Below are 23,925 nucleotides of genomic sequence, written 5' to 3' on the forward strand. Positions count from 1 at the left end.
GGCTCTGTGAGGTCCTTTGTCATGAGACACCTGTGAGTGGGCTCTGTGACATCCCTTGTCATGAGACAGCTGTGAGTGGGTTCTGTGAGCTTCCTTGTCATGAGACATCTATGAGTGGGCTCTTAGAGCTCCCTTGTCCTGAGACAGCTGTGAGTGGGCTCTGCGAGCTCCCTTGTCATGAGACACCTGTGAGTGGGCTCTGTGAGCTCCCTTGTCATGAGACAGCTGTGAGTGGGCTCTTAGAGCTCCCTTATCATGAGACAGCAGTGAGTGAGCTCTTAGAGCTCCCTTGTCGTGAGACAGCTGTGAGTGGGCTCTTAGAGCTCCCTTGTCGTGAGACAGCTGTGAGTGCGCTCTTAGAGCTCCCTTGTCGTGAGACAGCTGTGAGTGGGCTCTTAGAGCTCCCTTGTCATGAGACACCTGGGAGTGGGCTCTGTGAGCTCCCTTGTCATGAGACACCTGTGAGTGTGCTCTGTGACATCCCTTGTCATGAGACAGCAGTGAGTGGGCTCTGTGAGCTCCCTAGTCATGAGACAGCAGTGAGTGGGCCCTGTGAGCTCCCTTGTCATGAGACAGCAGTGAGTGGCTCTGTGAGCTCCCTTGTCATCAGACAGCTGTGAGTGGGCTCTTAGAGATCCATTGTCATGAGACAGCAGTGAGTGGGCTCTGTGAGCTTCCTTGTCGTGAGACAGCTGTGAGTGGGCTCTGTGAGCTCCCTTGTCATGAGACAGCTGTGAGTGGGCTCTTAGAGCTCCCTTATCATGAGACAGCAGTGAGTGGGCTCTTAGAGCTCCCTTGTCGTGAGACAGCTGTGAGTGGGCTCTTAGAGCTCCCTTGTCGTGAGACAGCTGTGAGTGGGCTCTTAGAGCTCCCTTGTCGTGAGACAACTGTGAGTGGGCTCTTAGAGCTTCCTTGTTGTCAGACAGCTGTGAGTGGGCTCTTAGAGGTCCGTTGTCATGAGACAGCAGTGAGTGGGCTCTGGGAGCTCCCTTGTCATGAGACACCTGTGAGTGGGCTCTGTGAGCTCCCTTGTCATGAGACAGCTGTGAGTGGGCTCTTAGAGCTCCCTTATCATGAGACAGCAGTGAGTGGGCTCATAGAGCTCCCTTGTCGTAAAACAGCTGTGAGTGGGCTCTTAGAGCTCCCTTGTCGTAAGACAGCTGTGAGTGGGCTCTTAGAGCTCCCTTGTCGTGAGACAGATGTGAGTGGGCTCTTAGAGCTCCCTTGTCATGAGACACCTGTGAATGGGCTCTGTGAGCTCCCTTGTCATCAGACACCTGTGAGTGGGCTCTGTGACGTCCCTTGTCATGAGACAGTTGTAAGTGGGCTCTGTGAGCTCCCTTGTCATGAGACACCTGTGAGTGGGCTCTGTGACATCCCTTGTCATGAGACAGCAGTGAGTGGGCTCTGTGAGCTCCCTTGTCATGAGACAGCAGTGAGTGGACCCTGTGAGCTCCCTTGTCATCAGACAGCTGTGAGTGGGCTCTTAGAGATCCGTTGTCATGAGACAGCAGTGAGTGGGCTCTGTGAGCTTCCTTGTCGTGAGACAGCTGTGAGTGGGCTCTCTGAGCTCCCTTTTCATGAGACAGCAGTGAGTGGGCTCTTAGAGCTCCCTTGTCGTGAGACAGCTGTGAGTGGGCTCTTAGAGCTCCCTTGTCGTGAGACAGCTGTGAGTGGGCTCTTAGAGCTTTCTTGTCATCAGACAGCTGTGAGTGGGCTCTTAGAGGTCCGTTGTCATGAGACAGCAGTGAGTGGGCTCTGGGAGCTCCCTTGTCATGAGACACCTGTGAGTGGGCTCTGTGAGCTCCCTTGTCATGAGACAGCTGTGAGTGTGCTCTTAGAGCTCCCTTATCATGAGACAGCAGTGAGTCGGCTCTTAGAGCTCCCTTGTCGTAAAACAGCTGTGAGTGGGCTCTTAGAGCTCCCTTGTCGTGAGACAGCTGTGAGTGGGCTCTTAGAGCTCCCTTGTCGTGAGACAGATGTGAGTGGGCTCTTAGAGCTCCCTTGTCATGAGACACCTGTGAGTGGGCTCTGTGAGCTTCCTTGTCATGAGACACCTGTGAGTGGGTTCTGTGAGCTCCCTTGTCATGAGACACCTGTGAGTGGGCTCTGTAAGCTCCCTTGTCATGAGACAGCTGTGAGTGCGCTTCTAGAGGTCCCTTGTCATGAGACAGCAGTAAGTGGGCTCTGTGAGCTTCCTTGTCGTGAGACAGCTGTGAGTGGGCTTTTAGAGGTCCCTTGTCATGAGACAGTAGAGAGTGGGCTCTGTGAGGTCCCTTGTCATGAGACACCTGTGAGTGGGCTCTGTGACATCCCTTGTCATGAGACAGCTGTGAGTGGGCTCTGTGAGCTTCCTTGTCATGAGACATTTATGAGTGGGCTCTTAGAGCTCCCTTGTCATGAGACAGCTGTGAGTGGGCTCTGCGAGCTCCCTTGTCATGAGACACCTGTGAGTGGGCTCTGTGAGCTCCCTTGTCATGAGACAGCTGTGAGTGGGCACTTAGAGCTCCCTTATCACGAGACAGCAGTGAGTGAGCTCCCTTGTCGTGAGACAGCTGTGAGTGGGCTCTTAGAGCTCCCTTGTCGTGAGACAGCTGTGAGTGCGCTCTTAGAGCTCCCTTGTCGTGTGACAGCTGTGAGTGGGCTCTTAGAGCTCCCTTGTCATGAGACACCTGTGAGTGGGCTCTGTGAGCTCCCTTGTCATGAGACACCTGTGAGTGTGCTCTGTGACATCCCTTGTCATCAGACAGCAGTGAGTGGGCTCTGTGAGCTCCCTTGTCATGAGACAGCAGTGAGTGGGCCCTGTGAGCTCCCTTGTCATGAGACAGCAGTGAGTGGGCTCTGTGAGCTCCGTTGTCATCAGACAGCTGTGAGTGGGCTCTTAGAGATCCGTTGTCATGAGACAGCAGTGAGTGAGCTCTGTGAGCTTTCTTGTCGTGAGACAGCTGTGAGTGGGCTCTTAGTGGTCCCTTTTCATGAGACAGCAGAGAGTGGGCTCTGTGAGGTCTCTTGTCATGAGACACCTGTGAGTGGGCTCTGTGACATCCCTTGTCATGAGACAGTTGTAAGTGGGCTCTGTGAGCTCCCTTGTCATGAGACACCTGTGAGTGGGCTCTGTGACATCCCTTGTCATGAGACAGCAGTGAGTGGGCTCTGTAAGCTCCCTTGTCATGAGACAGCTGTGAGTGCGCTTTTAGAGGCCCCTTGTCATGAGACAGCAGTAAGTCGGCTCTGTGTGCTCCCTCGTCGTGAGACAGCTGTGAGTGGGCACTTAAAGGTCCGTTGTCATGAGACAGCAGTGAGTGGGCTCTGTGAGCTTCCTTGTCGTGAGACAGCTGTGAGTGGGCTTTTAGAGGTCCCTTGTCATGAGACAGCTGTGAGTGGGCTCTGTGAGCTCCCTTGTCATGAGATAGCAGTGAGTGGGCTCCTGGAGCTTCCTTGTCATGAGACCGCTGTGAGTGGGCTCTGTGAGCTCCCTTGTCATGTGACACCAATGGGTGGGCTCTGTGACATCCCTTGTCATGAGACATCAGTGAGTGGGCTCTGTGAGCTCCCTTGTCATGAGACAGCATTGAGTGGGCTCTTAGAGCTCCCTTGTCATGAGACAGCAGTGAGGGGGCTCTTAGAGCTCCCTTGTCATGAGACAGCTGTGAGTGGGCTCTGTGAGCTCCCTTGTCATGAGACACCTGTGAGTGGGCTCTGTAACATCCCTTGTCATGAGACCGCAGTGAGTGGGCTCTTAGGGCTCCCTTGCCATGAGACATCAGAGAGTGGGCTCTGTGAGCTCCCTTGTCATGAGACACCTGTGAGTGGGCTCTTAGAGCTCCCTTGTCATGAGACAGCAGAGAGTGGGCTCCGTGAGCTCCCTGGTCATGAGACAGCTGTGAGTGGGCTCTGTGAGCTCCCTTGTCATGAGTAGACCTGGGCTAAAATTTCGTTCCGTTCGCGGAAATTGCGATAATTTGACATGTTTGCATTCCGCGGAAAGCGTGAAAATGTCAAAATTTCCAAATTCCGCAGCTTGGCGATAATTTGTTTCTTGCTCGCGTTGTAAAATGATACATTCTCGCGCGCGCGCGTGATCGCCTTACCTGAATCCCTGCGTTCGCCGACAAGTTTTCTTGATCCGGTTGCGTTCTCCATGAGATATTGTATTGTTTTTAGCCATTTGCGCTGTCTCGCGACAGTTCGCGCCCGCAGTGACGCCATGCGTCGCGCGATCACGTCTTTCTTCTCGCGATCATGCACCGCGAGACAACCGAAAACAAGATGGCCGCGCCCTCGAGCAACCACATGGGTAAGTTGGCGAGCCGCAACCACGCAGAAAATCTCGCGAACATGCGGGAAAAAAACTTCTGCATCTTCGCGATATTTCCGCGTGTTTGCGATAATTATTTACATTTTCGCGATAATTTGCGAAAGTGGATTTCACAAATTCCGCCCACCCCTAGTCATGAGACAGCTGTGAGTGGGCTCTCAGAGCTCCCTTGTCGTGAGACAGCTGTGAGTGGGCTCTGTGAGCTCCCTTGTCATGAGACACCTGTGAGTGGGCTCTGTGACATCTCTTGTCATGAGACAGCAGTGAGTGGCCTCTTAGAGCTCCCTTGTTGTGAGACAGCTGTGAGTGGGCTCTTAGAGGTCCTTTGTCATGAGACAGCAGAGAGTGGGCTCTGTGAGGTCCCTTGTCATGAGACACCTGTGAGTGGGCTCTGTGACATCCCTTGCCATGAGACAGCTGTGAGTGGGCTCCTGGAGCTCCCTTGTCATGAGACCGCTGTGAGTGGGCTCTTTGAGCTCCCTTGTCATGAGACACCTGTGAGTGGGCTCTGTGACATCCCTTGTCATGAGACAGCAGTGAGTGGGCTCTGTGACATCCCTTGTCATGAGACAGCAATGAGTGGGCTCTTAGAGCTCCCTTGTCATGAGACAGCAGTGAGTGGGCTCTTAGAGCTCCCTTGTCGTGAGACAGCTGTGAGTGCGCTCTTAGAGCTCCCTTGTCATGAGACACCTGTGAGTGGGCTCTGTAACATCCCTTGTCATGAGACAGCAGAGAGTGGGTTCTGTGAGCTCCTTTGTCATGAGATACCTGTGAGTGGGCTCTGTGAGCTCCCTTGTCATGAGACACCTGTGAGTGGGCTCTGTGAGCTCCCTTGTCATGAGACACCTGTGAGTGGGCTCTGTGACATCCCTTCTCATGAGACAGCTGTGAGTGGGCTCTTAGAGCTCCCTTATCATGAGGCAGCTATGAGTGCGCTCTGTGAGCTCCCTTGTCATGAGACAGCTGTGAGTGGGCTCTGTGAGCTCCCTTGTCATGAGACAGCAGTGAGTGGGCTCTTAGAGCTCCCTTGTCATGAGACAGCAGAGAGTGGTCTCTGTGAGCTCCCTTGTCATGAGAACGCAGTGAGTGGGCTCTGTGAGTTCCCTTGTCATGAGACAGCTATGAGTGGTGTAGTATCTTCATGTTGTGTTATTATGTACTATGTTATCTTGTTCCTATCTGATCAGTCAGTGTGAGTGCTCGGTGTGGAATGTTGGTGTGTGGGCCATGAGTGGAATGCTTGAGTGACTGGTGTGAGTGGTGACAGGTGGTGGAAGAGCTGAGCAGCTAGCATGCTGCTCCTGGTGGGGCTTCTCTACAGACTTTAACTGGATCTAAGCTACATGTTTATCTACTTGAATAAACCAACATAAACTACATCCTACCAGCGTGACTACGTTACTACAAGTGGGCTCTTAGAGCTCCCTTGTCATGAGACACCTGCGAGTGGGCTCTGTGAGCTCCCTTGTCATGAGACAGCTGTTAGTGGGTTCTTAGAGCTCCCTTGTCATGAGACACCTGCGAGTGGGCTCTGTGAGCTCCCTTGTCATGAGACAGCTATGAGTGGGCTCTTAGAGCTCCCTTGTCATGAGACAGCAGTGAGTGGGCTCTGTGAGTTCCCTTGTCATGAGAAAGCTGCGAGTGGGCTCTTAGAGCTCCCTTGTCGTGAGACAGCTGTGAGTGGGCTCTTAGAGCTCCCTTGTCGTGAGACAGCTATGAGTGGGCTCTTAGAGCTCCCTTGTCGTGAGACAACTGTGAGTGGGCTCTTAGAGCTCCCTTGTCGTGAGACATCTGTGAGTGGGCTCTTAGAGCTCCCTTGTTGTGAGACAGCTATGAGTGGGCTCTTAGAGCTCCCTTGTCGTGAGACTGCAGTGAGGGGGCTCTTAGAGCTCCCTTGTCATGAGACAGCTGTGAGTGGGCTCTGTGAGCTCCCTTGTCGTGAGACAGCTATGAGTGGGCTCTTAGAGCTCCCTTGTCATGAGACAGCAGTGAGGGGGCTCTTAGAGCTCCCTTGTCATGAGACAGCTGTGAGTGGGCTCTGTGAGCTCCCTTGTCATGAGACACCTGTGAGTGGGCTCTGTAACATCCCTTGTCATGAGACCGCAGTGAGTGGGCTCTTAGAGCTCCCTTGCCATGAGACATCAGAGAGTGGGCTCTGTGAGCTCCCTTGTCATGAGACACCTGTGAGTGGGCTCTTAGAGCTCCCTTGTCATGAGACAGCAGAGAGTGGGCTCCGTGAGCTCCCTGGTCATGAGACAGCTGTGAGTGGGCTCTGTGAGCTCCCTTGTCATGAGTAGACCTGGGCTAAAATTTCGTTCCGTTCGCGGAAATTGCGATAATTTGACATGTTTGCGTTCCGCGGAAAGCGTGAAAATGTCAAAATTTCCAAATTCCGCAGCTTGGCGATAATTTGTTTCTTGCTCGCGTTGTAAAATGATACATTCTCGCGCGCGCGCGTGATCGCCTTACCTGAATCCCTGCGTTCGCCGACAAGTTTTCTTGATCCGGTTGCGTTCTCCATGAGATGTTGTATTGTTTTTAGCCATTTGCGCTGTCTCGCGACAGTTCGCGCCCGCAGTGACGCCATGCGTCGCGCGATCACGTCTTTCTTCTCGCGACCATGCACCGCGAGACAACCGAAAACAAGATGGCCGCGCCCTCGAGCAACCACATGGGTAAGTTGGCGAGCCGCAACCACGCAGAAAATCTCGCGAACATGCGGGAAAAAAACTTCTGCATCTTCGCGATATTTCCGCGTGTTTGCGATAATTATTTACATTTTCGCGATAATTTGCGAAAGTGGATTTCACAAATTCCGCCCACCCCTAGTCATGAGACAGCTGTGAGTGGGCTCTCAGAGCTCCCTTGTCGTGAGACAGCTGTGAGTGGGCTCTGTGAGCTCCCTTGTCATGAGACACCTGTGAGTGGGCTCTGTGACATCTCTTGTCATGAGACAGCAGTGAGTGGCCTCTTAGAGCTCCCTTGTTGTGAGACAGCTGTGAGTGGGCTCTTAGAGGTCCTTTGTCATGAGACAGCAGAGAGTGGGCTCTGTGAGGTCCCTTGTCATGAGACACCTGTGAGTGGGCTCTGGGACATCCCTTGCCATGAGACAGCTGTGAGTGGACTCCTGGAGCTCCCTTGTCATGAGACCGCTGTGAGTGGGCTCTGTGAGCTCCCTTGTCATGAGACACCTGTGAGTGGGCTCTGTGACATCCCTTGTCATGAGACAGCAGTGAGTGGGCTCCGTGACATCCCTTGTCATGAGACAGCAATGAGTGGGCTCTTAGAGCTCCCTTGTCATGAGACAGCAGTGAGTGGGCTCTTAGAGCTCCCTTGTCGTGAGACAGCTGTGAGTGCGCTCTTAGAGCTCCCTTGTCATGAGACACCTGTGAGTGGGCTCTGTAACATCCCTTGTCATGAGACAGCAGAGAGTGGGTTCTGTGAGCTCCTTTGTCATGAGATACCTGTGAGTGGGCTCTGTGAGCTCCCTTGTCATGAGACACCTGTGAGTGGGCTCTGTGACATCCCTTCTCATGAGACAGCTGTGAGTGGGCTCTTAGAGCTCCCTTATCATGAGGCAGCTATGAGTGGGCTCTGTGAGCTCCCTTGTCATGAGACAGCTGTGAGTGGGCTCTGTGAGCTCCCTTGTCATGAGACAGCAGTGAGTGGGCTCTTAGAGCTCCAGTGTCATTAAACAGCAGTGAGTGGGCTCTTTGACCTCCCTTGTCATGAGACAGCAGAGAGTGGTCTCTGTGAGCTCCCTTGTCATGAGACAGCTGTGAGTGGGCTCTGTGAGCTCCCTTGTCATGAGACAGCTGTGAGTAGGCTCTGTACGCTCCCTTGTCATGAGAACGCAGTGAGTGGGCTCTGTGAGTTCCCTTGTCATGAGACAGCTATGAGTGGTGTAGTATCTTCATGTTGCGTTATTATGTACTATGTTATCTTGTTCCTATCTGATCAGTCAGTGTGAGTGCTCGGTGTGGAATGTTGGTGTGTGGGCCATGAGTGGAATGCTTGAGTGACTGGTGTGAGTGGTGACAGGTGGTGGAAGAGCTGAGCAGCTAGCAGGCTGCTCCTGGTGGGGCTTCTCTACAGACTTTAACTGGATCTAAGCTACATGTTTATCTACTTGAATAAACCAACATAAACTACATCCTACCAGCGTGACTACGTTACTACAAGTGGGCTCTTAGAGCTCCCTTGTCATGAGACACCTGCGAGTGGGCTCTGTGAGCTCCCTTGTCATGAGACAGCTGTTAGTGGGTTCTTAGAGCTCCCTTGTCATGAGACACCTGCGAGTGGGCTCTGTGAGCTCCCTTGTCATGAGACAGCTATGAGTGGGCTCTTAGAGCTCCCTTGTCATGAGACAGCAGTGAGTGGGCTCTGTGAGTTCCCTTGTCATGAGAAAGCTGCGAGTGGGCTCTTAGAGCTCCCTTGTCGTGAGACAGCTGTGAGTGGGCTCTTAGAGCTCCCTTGTCGTGAGACAGCTATGAGTGGGCTCTTAGAGCTCCCTTGTCGTGAGACAACTGTGAGTGGGCTCTTAGAGCTCCCTTGTTGTGAGACAGCTGTGAGTGGGCTCTTAGAGCTCCCTTGTCGTGAGACATCTGTGAGTGGGCTCTTAGAGCTCCCTTGTCGTGAGACAGCTATGAGTGGGCTCTTAGAGCTCCCTTGTCGTGAGACAGCTGTGAGTGGGCTCTTAGAGCTCCCTTGTTGTGAGACAGCTGTGAGTGGGCTCATAGAGATCCCTTGTCATGAGACACCTGTGAGTGAGCTCTGTGAGCTCCCTTGTCATTAGACACCTGTGAGTGGGCTCTTAGAGCTCCCTTGTCATGAGACACCTGTGAGTGGGCTCTGTGACATCCCTTGTCATGAGACAGTTGAGAGTGGGCTCTTAGAGCTCCCTTATCATGAGGCAGCTATGAGTGAGCTCTGTGATCTCCCTTGTCATGAGACAGCAGAGAATGGGCTGTGTGAGCTCCCTTGTCATGAGACAGCAGAGATTGGGCTCTGTGAGCTCCCTTGTCATGAGACACCTGTAAGTGGGCTCTGTGAGCTCCCTTGTCATGAGACAGCTGTGAGTGGGCTCTGTGAGGTCCCTTGTCTTGAGACACTTGTGAGTGGGCTCTGTGACATCCCTTGTCATGAGACAGCAGTGAGTGGGCTCTGTGAGCTCTCTTGTCATGAGACAGTGGTGCAGTTCGGGTTCCTCAATTTCCCCCTCCTACCACGGACAGAGTGATTTCGCAGTCACACACACACACACATCACACGCTGGTGGGGCCCATAACACCAACATTCATTCTAATCAATCGATCTGCACCTGTCCAGAAAGAGGGGAGAAAACCATCAGTTTCCGAACTACACTGCTTTCCTTGATGGGAATTTTATCACTCTCCCTTATTCTATCGAACCTTCGCTTCACTTCCCTTCAAGAAATATATCTTGGTCAATAGGTCAATGAATCATTTAGTTGGGATTAGCTTAATGACTTCTTAATTCTCTGAAAATTCACCAATAATACATTTCAATGAAAGAACAACCCGACACATGAATTCAATTAATATTTCTTTATCTAAATCAAATGCAGGTTAAATCCTAGTTAATACATTTCATCTTTTGTCATATTTACCTATTCTGGCTATTTGTCGTTTTCTAAATCAGAATCTGGTCCTCAGTCAAATCGTCAAAGTTCTGTTCTATCATGTAGAGTCACCGTCCTCTCTGTCAGCATAACATCAGGATACTGGCAATGACGTTCAAGAAGTCGCGCTCATTACCTCTCTAGTCTACTATTATTTATACTAAAATTTACATTCCAAATGTTGCCATAGTCATTTTCGGAGGTTCTCATTGGACAATCGAAATACATTCTAATGCATTAGGAAACATTCGATGTCGTTCCCACATATTAAAAGTTCCAAACGAATGTATGGGAACATTAGTAATCCATAGTTCAGTTTGCAACAATTTCTGTTGAAGGGTTGGCCTTTCGCCCGGAGCAGCCTTGATGGGCACAGCGATGACAGTTCACCGGCAGGTCGCAGCTGCTGAAGTTTGCGCAGGCGCATTTCTCCTTTCCCTTCATTGATTTACTTCGTAAATGTCTGATTCAGTCGGCAGGCATTTTATAGCAGGCCCAAATGGTCAACTTAAGCAAAGAAACACAAAAACGTCATTAATACATTGAAATGGTTAAACAGTGTTGTTTCCCTTGCTAATACCCATATGTGTGTGCATTTATCTAGCCATATGCAACGTTCAAAGCCATTAGTACTCGTTTATTTAAGCATAATTCACGATAACATCACATAAGCAACGTTTATCCTATTAATATGCATACGAACTTAGTTTACATGTATTAAATCACTTAATTTCCTTGATGAATTCTTTTTGTCTATTTACATTGCTGTGTCTCGGATCACTCTTGTGACACTTTCTTTGGAAAGATTGTTTTTCATTTATTTCGACTTCCTCTGTGCACACTGTTAAGTAGCTTTACATTTCTTTATGTCTAGTAGTTTTGATGTGGTAGAAACCTTTTCTGACCTTAGCCTTTCTTTGACACGACACCTAAGTAGTGCCTCCACCATTGATGGATGAATAGTCCAAAGGGAAAACTTTTACTTTACAGTATATTTTGGTGCTCTGTTCCTTTGGACGTTATTGAGCCCCTCTCCTTGTGTTTACGAGGTTTACAGTACAGCCATTCGGCTGGAGAGTTTCTAGTGTTGATCGTTGATTAACGACTTCATTCTATCAGGAACCATTTACTTGTGTGGACAATATGGACCCATTTAGAACATTTGGGTTTTCGGAAGACCAATATAATAAAATAATCGGCTCCGTACCTAAAACCGGCAATAAATTAACGGTAATTACCGGTAATAATGATCAATGGGGTAAAGTGTTCAATCTAAAAAAGAAACTAATACGTACGGAACTACACGCGGAGTTCCTCACTGAATATCTCAAAGCCGGTGTAATTCCAATAGGATTACAGATTAGAAACGAACCAGGGTTATTCATAGAGAACAAAAAGTTCCTAGACATTTGGACACAAATCGCAAACAGATGTAGTAGGGACTGGATAATTCTCATTATTGAGACAGCACAAGAAATGATCATCATAGAAAAAAAGGAGATTGAGGAATTAGAAAAAATCCTCTTTGACAACACAGCATTGGAAGATGCTAAAAAGAGACTTGAGGATATCAATCAAGAGGTTAACGGATACAGGGAATATCTAATCAATAAGAAAACAATTAAGCTCAAGAAAGATGTCAATAAATTTAGTCTAGAATTAGTGTATCCCTATACGGCCAAGGATTATTTTTCCCAATCCAGGGAAACAAGAGGACCCAGATCATCTGAACCTAGACCAATTTACTCAAGAGGAGGGAGAAAGATGGTTACCTTTTCAGAGACATCTGGCTCGAGCAGTGAGGAAGATGGACCCTCTAATCCAGATGAGGGTGGTCAAACCCCTTATAACAATCATGGGGATTTTTTAGAACGCCGCCCAAGGAGGGGCAACAGAGGAAACATGAGTCAGGGAAGGAACCAATACCAACGAAATCCTCCCCAGGAATATCTCAAGACACGCAACCAACGATATTGGCGCTAGATCAGGTTAATACCAACAAAATTCCCATTATCAATCTATCAAATAGGGTTCTGAGTAAGGAAGAAATAGAGGTCCTAGGTAGAGGGTTCACTTTTGCCCCCACATCCAATGTTAAGAAATTTACGCTAGAAAAGGATCTGAGAGCTTTTTTTAGGAAGATCAGACTAACAAGATTCTTTGAGAATAGGGATTTTGTGACCCCAGTCAATATTTCTGGTCTTAAAGGGAAGTCTACCTTTACACCCCCGGTTAATTCTGTCAGTAAAAATGTAGAGATCTTTGAGCACATAGTGGACATGAGGATCAAAGACATTGTTCACAATGCCTTCCCTGACAATAACAACATGTCCAAAGACTTAAGACAGGCTCTCAAAAACCTCAGAGAAGACCCAAACCTTATTATCAAACCTGCTGATAAGGGGGGAGGAGTTGTTGTCTTTGATTCTGATGACTATGACCGAAAAATGCAGTCCTTATTGGGGGTTGAGGACCACTATCAGAAAGTCCCTCATTCGAGATTGATAACCTTAACTAAATTGGTGAATGATACACTATCAGAGGCAGACCGCAATGGTTGGGTATGCGAAGCTGAATTGAAATTCCTTAGGAATGATAATGCCCTTACACCGGCAATTTATGGTTTGCCGAAGATTCATAAAAATGAAAGGGACCCTCCGATGCGACCTATTGTGAGTGGCATTGGCTCACTTTTAGAACCCTTCAGCCAATATGCAGACTCTTTTTTGAAACCTTTGGTAGCCCAACAAAAATCCTACGTTAGAGACACCACCCATATAATCTCTATGATCGAGGGTGCCAGCTTCAATGAGAATACACAGTGGCTGGTTACCCTCGACATAGAAGCATTATACACTAATATCCCGCAGGATGACACCATTAGGGTCATGAGTGAATGCCTAACCCCTGAGGCAACCAGAGGAGCAAATAAGGAATTTATCCTCAAATGTATCACCCTAGTTCTTAAAAACAATATGTTTTTATTTAAGGATGATCTTTTCCTCCAGCGCAAAGGCACGAGCATGGGTGCTACCTGTGCGCCGAGCCTAGCTTGCCTTTATGTAGGCAATTTTGAAAACACACATATCTATAATGAGGCGGCGCCTTTCTTTGAAAACATCACTCTATGGCGCCGCTTTATAGATGATATTTTTTTCATTTGGGAAGGTGAGGAGAGAATACTGCTGGAATTCCTTGAGTGGCTAAATCTTGGCGACCCTAATCTTAAGTTCACAGCCCAATATGATAATGTGTCGGTTAACTTCTTAGATATTACCATCAAAAACATAGAAGGTACCCTCATGGTCGAACTTTTTTCAAAACCCACGGACAAGAACACACTTTTACATTATAAAAGCTATCATCCCCGTGCCCAGAGGGATAACATACCCTTTGGGCAGTTCTTGCGTTTACGCAGGAACTGCACAACCTTGGCAGACTTTTATAAACACTCTGAGATACTTAAGGGTAAACTCCTTGATCGTGGGTACCCGAGGAAACTTATAAAACAAGCTTTTAAACGAGCGAGGTTTTATAATCGTGAAAGTATGTTCGAACGAAGCGAAAACAATAAAAATAGTAAGGAACCCATATCAGAGAAACGTCTTGTGTGTGTAACACAATTTTCAAATATTAGCAATAAACTGAAAAATGTTATCAACTCGAATTGGGAGATTCTCAATGAAGGCATGGAGATAAAACTCCAAAAACCGTTGTTTGCCTTCAAACGGAATGACAACATCCGCAAAAATTTAGTTACTACTTATAAACCAAACAAACCCCAGGTTCAGGCCTCGATACACATGCAGAAAGTTGTAGGTAACTTTCCATGTGGATCATGTAGCATTTGTGAACATTGCTTAAACACCAAATCGGTGTCACACAATGGCTCTACTCTTACCTCCAAAAGCTTGAATAACTGCAGGAGCAGTAACGTGATATACCTCTTAGTCTGCCCATGTGGTTTAGCCTATGTAGGTGAAACGGGGAGAGAGCTGAGACTCCGTTTATTGGAGCATAAATCGGCATTGAAAACTAAGAAACATAATGCCCCCCTTGTGGAACACTATGAATTGCTGAAACATAAATATACAGACTTTAAATGGTTTGTAATTGAGAAAGTCAGTGGAAACCTAAGAGGGGGTAATATTGAAAAGAAACGGAAAAACAGGGAACAATGGTACATATCCATTTTGGACAGTGTAAGCAGGGGTCTTAACACAAAGGAGGATTGGATGAGATTGGTAACATAGAACTCCATCCAATCTCAATTATCCGTTTCCCCTGGTGTTTGTGTTGGCTCCAAAAACCACATTTTGCAGATGTACTAATAGTGGTTTGCACAGTGAGATTAAGAACCATATTAATTAGTTACTAAATTTAGGACCCTGTAACCTATATAAATGTATATTTTAATCTTCAATTCTCGATTGTTTAAACGAACCGAGGGGCTGGATAGGTTTGACTATACTGACCAACTCTGTGTCCTTCATAATTTTTATAGTAGCAGGGAAGTACAAAGATAAAGACGATATAGAGATCGCCACCACATACACCTATGAAACGATTGGCCCCTTTGGCTTAGGTGTCCACTGACGTCTTTTTGACACCCTACAAACTGATCAAGTGATATATGGGCTTTTAGTCATAAAGTTTAAGTTTGATTAATCCGTTGGACCTCCGCTTCAACTAGTTATTTAAAGGGTACGGTGTACCGATTATAATATGGCGCTATTTAAAGACAGATATCCTATACGTATCCCTTTTATGGTTAAGTTTTTCTCCTGGTACCAATACAATAATGGGTAATACTATGGAAGCCATTATTTAATTAGTTCTTTATTTGGCTCCTACACGTCATAGATACCTTTACTAGGACTAGATCTGACATTAAACAAAGCGTGAGAACACGCTGAATCTAACTATAATACGGTGAGCAAAAGAATCTTTACAACATTCCAACATGGCGGCCAAACAGACCTAACAGAGTCCATCTACCCTTACGGGAAGAGTCCCATATGGATGACGTAGCCGGGGCCGGAACTGTGTATTTAAGACATACACACTACGGCTATCGCGTTTACCCGTGAAAGACGAGGGAGCAAAACGAGGACCGATGCGAGTAGAGCTATACAGGCAAGTCTCGGGCAGTGTAATACAAATTAACATTTCTTTGACCCTTGAACACAGTTGACAAGGATATTGACTGTTGGGTGTGCACCGTTTGGTGCAACATGGGGGTTATTCGCACGTTATGTGGCACTACCCTTTGTTTTTATTCTTGTTTCTTTGGAAGACTAAAAAACTTTTTGGATAATATAGATTAATCTTTAAAACTTTGACAATCTCACGCACAGGGGTACTATCTCCATTTAGAACTTATTGGTCTAAAAGGCTCGTTATCGTCAATAATATGATACCCAATACAGTATGGGAATAACGAACATTCATGTGATGTTTTTATTTGGTGTGGCGCCTATAACGAGGGCCATCTTCTTTCTTTGTAGCCTACCAGCATCAAACAGATGAAAGGGCGACACTGGCGAATTGTTTTAATAAGCGGAATTTAAGCATTAATTACCATCGCCGACATTTTGGCACCACCGGGTAGCTAAATACGGGGTGTCGAGATGTAAGCCAAGGCTATCTTTCCAATATATGTGAGACTAACTCAACAGCATCTCAGCCGAATCCATCCTAATTTAGATGCTCTTCCATCCTAGGGTGTCACGCCTACAGTGTCTTTGCCTCAGTTTTATTATAAGGGAGTAGAACATCACAATCGGTCTACGGTGTGCAGAAAATATAAATTAATCTGAGTGAGTATTTATTTCATGCATTGGCCCATTGGACACTTTAACATTATTCAATTAATTGGATGATGGTCAATGTGGCTCATTTTTCTATCCTCTACAGACACATCTACACCATTCCCTTTCACCTTTGTGAACAAGTAGAATTATAAATTGGAGACGACGTGTGGTGTATGAACCCTCACGGCTTACAGATCTCTCCCGAAAACTTCTAAATATGAGGTACATTTATTAAATGTTGGTTTGTTCAGGTTGTGTGACTAGATTATTATTCAGGGCAGATTTATTCAGTTGTCTAAACCGCAGTTTTATTCATCTGTTTAAACCTCGATCATGCTGGCTGCCCGTTTATAATACTTAACTAGACTTGACATTCAGAGGCTACATTAGGCTCATTGATAGCCACCTCCATACATAATAATCTCTATGTCTCGTCTTTTTCTAACTTTTTCTAATCTTTTCTATTCTTTCTGTTTCCGATTAACTAGAAATATGTCTTTCTTTGTCTGATCCAGCTACAGCAATGAGCAATATTATGAATGAATTTGTAATCAAGTTTTAAATAAAAAAAAGGATTTTTTTGGATTTAATGAAAAATGTTTTAACTTGTCAACTTGGAGTCTTCATTATGTTCATTTATAATCTTTATGAATCGATGTTGTCTATTACTGACTATGACATTAATTTGATCATGGATTGTATGCACTTTTGTCTGTTAGGCATTTTTAGAAGCTTGATTCACGGAAGGAAGGACCCCAATTTCTTGTCCTGAAGAAGGTGGCTTTATTATTTGTCCCACCGAAACGCGTCGACGCCTGTTACCTAAGTTGTATTTGTCCTGGGACCAATTACCGAAAATTAGGATTTAGTAAGCTTAGCGGTACTGGTCCCAAGGGAACACAAACCAACAAGATTGAAGCACAAGTGAGGTGCCTTTACCATACTTTGTGTCCTTCCGATTAATTTGTGTGTTTTGTAATTGTGAGACATATAGCTGATTTCTAATGAAAATTGTGTTCATATACACATTAAGACATTTGGTTTTTTTTAATTAGGATTTTTTATTGTATAGATTTATTCTGTATGTGTCTATAATGTGCATTTTAATTTTAATTTTAAATTTGTTTTAATCAAACATGGATTAAATCACTTAATTTCCTTGATGAATTCTTTTTGTCTATTTACATTGCTGTGTCTCGGATCACTCTTGTGACACTTTCTTTGGAAAGATTGTTTTTCATTTATTTCGACTTCCTCTGTGCACACTGTTAAGTAGCTTTACATTTCTTTATGTCTAGTAGTTTTGATGTGGTAGAAACCTTTTCTGACCTTAGCCTTTCTTTGACACGACACCTAAGTAGTGCCTCCACCATTGATGGATGAATAGTCCAAAGGGAAAACTTTTACTTTACAGTACATGTAATTTTAGCCATGCCAAGCAATCCCACGTGTTTTCTCTCGGTTAATAAGGTTTTTCATACAACACTCTGTTAATTATTATGATTAATCATTAGTCGTTTTAATACCAACATACATAAATGGATTGGGTATATAAAAAGAAAACATTTTACCCGCTCCATCAATCCCCCCTTTGGTGATTTTATCACCATAAAACAAAACCCACAAAATCAATTTATTTTCCCTTTTTACGGAAATTCGAAATGTTTTCTTGCTCAATTATAATTCTGTTTCCCCTTCATCTTCTCTTTTTGTTTTGTCATACATACTCTCCTTCCATTCTTCCAATTCTATTTCTTCAAAATCTCTTTCTTGTTTCTTTTCCTTCTTTTTGATAATTTCTCGTCTAATTTTCTTTTTATTTCTTTTATGTCTGCAACACATACATCCTAATCTAAGTATTAATAATATGAAAATTACACACGTTAATCGAAATAATATTTTCCCTAATATAGTACTACCTAATTTTCCTAAGAAAGTCTTAATAGCAGCCATCTTATTACTAATTTTAGTCCAGATACTTTCAACCTCCAGTGGTACTATTTCATCATGCAATTCAGTAATATTTTTTATATAAACCTTTAGATCTTTGCTTTCATCAGGAATGTAAGTACAACAATGTTGAACTTTCAGCATTCCACAGACTCCACCCTCTTTTGCCAAGAAGATATCAAGGGCACGTCGATATTGCATTATCATAGCACGCATAGCAACCATTTCGGTGTTTACCAAAAAAAATCCTCCAGCGGTGCTTGTTGACAAGCGATCCACTATTGTTGACAATTTTTGAATATTGTTTGCATTCAAAGATATTCCCACTGCTGGTATCAAGGCTCCAAAAATGTCACCTACAATTTCTAACCAAGTTTCTCTTCTACTACGCATTAATAAGTTATTTAGTCCATTATTTTCTACTCTATCCATATGAAAGATCTTTGGAAAGACCAGGCCAACATAACATGTGCCATACCAATGGTCGGGCAACCTGTAATAAGCCTTGTTCCCACAAATGTAGTACAATCCAGGAAAAACTGGATCCTCTCCGCCTCTAAATCCCCATCCGGATGCAATAAAATATGTATCATGGCACTCACTTGTCCCTATATAATAATAATCATATTGGGATCTTTCCCTCATAATACATAATTTGCCTTTCTGTGGTGTATCTATAGCTATTGTTGGTCTAGCTTCACCTTTCAGCTCCCTTCTACCGTCTATGTCCCAAACATTTTCTCCTACTTCATGTCCTTCTGCCTTTTTATGCATTTTCAATCTCCTTTCTTCAACCATGTCTAGAAATGTTTTCTCTTCTCTCTTCAAACTACAAGTTAAATTGTTTCTAAAAATATATTCTAAGGTTAGTTCTTTAGTTTCTATAAAAATCTCACCTAATACATTAGCAGTTTTAGCAGGATTCAATTCATTATTCATGGGCAATTGTCCAAGAATGTTATCTATATTAGACAGATTATATTCTAATTTTCCTACTTGATAAAATATACTTGTTAAAACACTACATGTTATTCCATAAGTTGCTGGGAGGTGATGATAAGTCACTCCTTCTGAAACAGAGGCAGGCAACTGCATACATATGTAGCAATCCCTTACGTCCATTGTTTTTACATACTCATACAATAATTTTGAAAACACATTGCTAGAAAAATCAGTTATAGACCTATCCTTCTGTATATGTTCAGTGCTTGTTTTAAATGGAACTACTTTTTGTGAATTCTTCACTATGTTAGTCATATTTTCTGTATGCCCTTCTAGTGTATCTAAAGTTACTTTAAAAGAGATGAGTAGAGCGAGTACGCTCCAAAGAAGCATTAATAATCCTGTACAACAACAACACATTTTACACCATCTTCTCATAAAGGTACATCTACTCTTGTTATCATCTATGTTAGCCATCTTGTTAAATTGACCGTGTCTTTTGACTTAGCCTCTTCTACTCCACTCCTTCTACTTTTACCTGAAAGAGCTAAGCACTTATCAGGTTATCCCAGTCCTTCAATTTCTTATTCAATCCTTTATATTTTCTACAAGGACTTTCTTGAAATTACTCAGTTTGGCATCTCATCGTTTTACACTTCCTTCTCATCATCCACATACAGAAATTCCTGGATCACTGACTAAATATCGAAGGTCAAAATATCGACCTACAAAAATATCGGAACAAAAATATCGATGTCAAGAATATCGACATCCTATCTACAACATGGTAAGTACAAAAATATCGATAATTAAATATCGATGTCAAAAATATCGTTAGTAAAAAATATCGGTTTTTTTTAGTTTAAAAATATATGTAAAATAAACCAAATAATACTTATAAATAAAATAAACATAATTAAATATATTTTATAATATTTAAAATGAATAATTGATATATATAATTTAATAAAACATTAATTAAACAGATACATATAGGTGGCGATTCGGATCCTGGAAAAATTTCCCCCGTCCGAATTGAATGTGGACTTTTTACCGTCCGAATCGTACAAGAAGCGTACAAACTGCCAAGTACGATTCGCATGGGAAAAACTCCATACGAATCACATCCGGAAAAGTCCCCCACACGTCCTCGGGTCGGAAATTGTGTCCGACACATCCCCGGACGATTTACCGTACGAATCGGAAAAATGAAGTCCGACCGCGCAAGTACGATCACTCCCGTCCTTTCGATTTCACAACTGTATGGAAAAAACACCGTACGGACCGAACTCCCATAGCAACCATGGAGACACGTGCCCGCATACACGCCGAACACCCCACCACAGACCCCGCATGTACGCGCAAAATGCCCCCCCGGCCGCGGATGTACGCGCCGAACCCCCACCAGTGTATGCCTGGAGCGTACCAACACCCCACCCGTGTATGTACGGACCGTACCCCCACCCGTGTATGCATGGACTGTACCCACACCCGTGTATGTACGGACCGTACCCCCACCCGTGTATGTACGGACCGTACCCCCACCCCACCCGTGTATGTACGGACCGCACCCCCACCCCACCCGTGTATGTACGGACCGCACCCCCACCCCACCCGTGTATGCATGGAGCGTACCAACACCCCACCCGTGTATGTACGGACCGTACCCCCACCCCACCAGTGTATGTACGGACCGTACCCCCACCCCACCCGTGTATGTACGGACCGTACCCCCACCCGTGTATGCATGGAGCGTACCAACACCCCACCCGTGTATGTACGGACCGTACCCCCACCCCACCAGTGTGTGTACGGACCGTACCACCATCCCACCCGTGTATGTACGGACCGCACCCCCACCCCACCCGTGTATGTACGGACTGTACCCCCACCCGTGTATGCTTGGAGCGTACCAACAGCCCACCCGTGAATGTACGGACCGTACCCCCACCCCACCAGTGTATGTACGGACCGTACCCCCACCCCACCCGTGTATGTACGGACCGCACCCCCACCCCACCCGTGTATGTACGGACCGTACCCCCACCCGTGTATGCATGGAGCGTACCAACACCCCACCCGTGTATGTACGGACCGTACCCCCACCCCACCAGTGTATGTACGGACCGTACCCCCACCCCACCCGTGTATGTACGGACCGCACCCCCACCCCACCCGTGTATGTACGGACCGTACCTCCACCCGTGTATGCATGGAGCGTACCAACACCCCACCCGTGTATGTACGGACCGTACCCCCACCCGTGTATGTACGGACCCTACACCCAGCCCCCCTTGTATGTACCGTGCGAAACACCACCACCGATGGACGGTGCGGACCAACACCCTGCCCGTGTTCGTACGCACCCTACCCCAGGCCCACACACCAGCACCCTCACCCAACATCGGGCATGTACGAGTCGTACTAAGCCATAGCAAAGGACAGCACTGTACAACAACATGGCCCATGTACGCACCGTACAGACGCTAAAAACACTCCTACTGAACCAGAACTAACCAAAAAAATACCAGGACAGTCAATCCGAGGCACACAACACCACAGAACATATCCAACAAGGCCAAATACATCCTATACACTGACCTGCAACTGACAAACAGAGAAACAGAGGCCCACACCACTACCACTCCTTATAACACACCCACCCAAAGTTCAATCACAGCCACACCCACAAATGGACCAATAAAAAGGCCCAACACACACAAACCATGATCCTTTGCAACAGATCCACTGCTGCCAGACACCCACACCCATCCACACCCCCACCCCCACAACCATCCACACCCACACCCATCCACACCCCCACCCCCACAACCATCCACACCCACACCCCACACCATGCCCACCAACAAGAATCCAAAGTTCACAAAGGACGAGCTGGAGTCCCTTGTTGACGAAATCATCAGAGTCGAGCCACAGCTCTTCGGAACATTGGTCAGACGGACCAGCATATCAGAAAAAACTGCCATGTGGGAGAGGATAGTCAATTCCGTGAATGCTGTTGGGGCCACCAGAAGGACCAGGCATGAGTGTCAAGCCAGGTGGTACGATCTGCGGAGGACGGTCAAGAGAAAAATGACAGACGACCACAACCAGGCCAACATCACTGGAGGAGGTCCGGCCCGCAGACCGGTACACTACCATCCCTGGGAGGAGAAGGTGATGGCCACGCTGCCGCCGGTTGGAGTAGACGGAGTAGAAGGAGTCCGAGAGCCTGGTGAGTACACACACAACTCAACTCACATGGGGGAAACGCCATATACAACCCAAATACCAATCATGCACGCAACCCCCCCAAAGCCAGCACCAGACACAACCACACTCCAAAAACACACACATGCCACTAGCGCCTCCATGCCCCATGCCCCAAGCAAGGCCATGCCAAGTCACAGGCCACACAAAACACCAACACAAGACAGGATGTCCCTGATGCCAGGAGGGTGGGCCTCAAAACCAACATAGAGCAACTCTGAAGCACACAACAATGCCCTCAGCCCATATGGCTAAGGGCACAGCCATACAAACAGTGTGTCCCCACACAGTACTGTTTTGCCTACTAATGGTGGTCGCGTTGCAGGACGACATGGGTATGAAGGCACAATTTGCACATAACAGCAGCTAATGAAGACGCAGCACACTGAAAGAGTGCCAGCACACACCGCCACAGCAGCAGCGCAGACTCAGACACTCCGCCCAATGGGTGCCCGCAGAGAAGAAACAAACCCACATGAACAAGCCAATGGCCTTTGCAAGACCTGCAAACTGTGTGTGCCCAGGAAGCTGGGCTGAGGTGACAGAGGGTGACACACAGAGGGAGGGAGAGGGGCAGAGAGAGGGACAGAGACAGAGGCGGACACAGGGAGACAGACAGAGGGAGGGAGGAGGCTGATAGAGGGAGGGAGAAAGGGAGATAGAGGGAGACGGACAGAGGGAGGAGGCTGATAGAGGGAGGGAGAAAGGGAGATAGAGGGAGACGGACAGAGGGAGGAGGCTGATAGAGGGAGGGAGAAAGGGAGATAGAGGGAGACGGACAGAGGGGGGAGGCTGATAGAGGGAGGGAGAAAGGGAGACGGACAGAGGGAGGAGGCTGATAGAGGGAGGGAGAAAGGGAGATAGAGGGAGACGGACAGAGGGGGGAGGCTGATAGAGGGAGGGAGAAAGGGAGACGGACAGAGGGAGGAGGCTGATAGAGGGAGGGAGAAAGGGAGATAGAGGGAGACGGACAGAGGGAGGAGGCTGATAGAGGGAGGGAGAAAGGGAGATAGAGGGAGACGGACAGAGGGAGGAGGCTGACAGAGGGAGGGAGAAAGGGAGACAGAGGGAGACGGACAGTGGGAGGAGGCTGACAGAGGGAGGGAGAAAGGGAGACAGAGGGAGACCAAATCACCCTTGGGTGGTGTGGCCATGTCCGCTCGTCAGCAGGTGGACTGTGTGCATATAGACAAGGTTTGGCAGTGCCTTAACCCCCCCTTCAACCTTTGATAAACACTAGGCCATGTGTCAATCTGTGCACGAGTACATCCGTGCTGCAGGCACAAACAGAACCGTACACCCAGTATACCTACCCACTGTGTTCGTCAGAACCCTGTCACAAATTGTTAAGTTACCTACCTGCATTCTCAAATAGCATGGAATAAACACCATTTTGCCACGTACAGTGCAACACGTAAGGCGGCTTTGCATGGCTTGCTACGCCCGCTCACTACACTGCTGACTGCGTTCCCAAAATATGCATCAACTAAGATTGTGTCACACATAGGTAAAGTGTCGAAAGCTGTGGCCAAGGGACATACCCATGCACAAGTGCACTGTGTGAGGAATGCTAGCCAAATCCAACCACCCAGAGGAACTGTGCCAAATCAAAAAAGAATGAAACATGGATGTCGCATGTAACACAATTAACACTGTCTCTCTCACACACAGGTCAACGTCATCGATCTCCCCCCAACACTGGGGGGGAGACTCACAGGACCAGGCTCTGCGTGAAGAGGACCCCACCGGCAGCGACGACTCTCACCACTCCGTGGATGACCCAGACCAACCTGGCCCCTCTGGTGTCCAACCACCTGCAGCACCTGCGTCAGGTACAACTGTGCCAACCACCACCCCCATTCCTGCCACATCCCAGGAGACACCCAGGAGCCCTGCCCGCACACAACAACGCAGCCAGTCTGTCCAGGAGGGACAAGGTTCTCCAGCCACCCAGGAGGAGGCAGGCGACACCGCAAATGCCATCCCTCAGG

The 23,925-nt window shown here is 47.0% G+C and overlaps 1 long non-coding RNA gene across 1 annotated transcript in view; it reads left to right on the plus strand.

Moving 5' to 3' along the window:
* LOC146869021 (uncharacterized) overlaps positions 1-23,925 on the plus strand; it is a 117,586-nt gene that overhangs the window by 34,986 nt on the left and 58,675 nt on the right. The window lies entirely within an intron of this gene.

Source organism: Triturus cristatus, chromosome 1_2, assembly GCF_964204655.1.
Source record: "Triturus cristatus chromosome 1_2, aTriCri1.1, whole genome shotgun sequence".
In the NCBI taxonomy this organism is placed as follows: domain Eukaryota; kingdom Metazoa; phylum Chordata; class Amphibia; order Caudata; family Salamandridae; genus Triturus; species Triturus cristatus.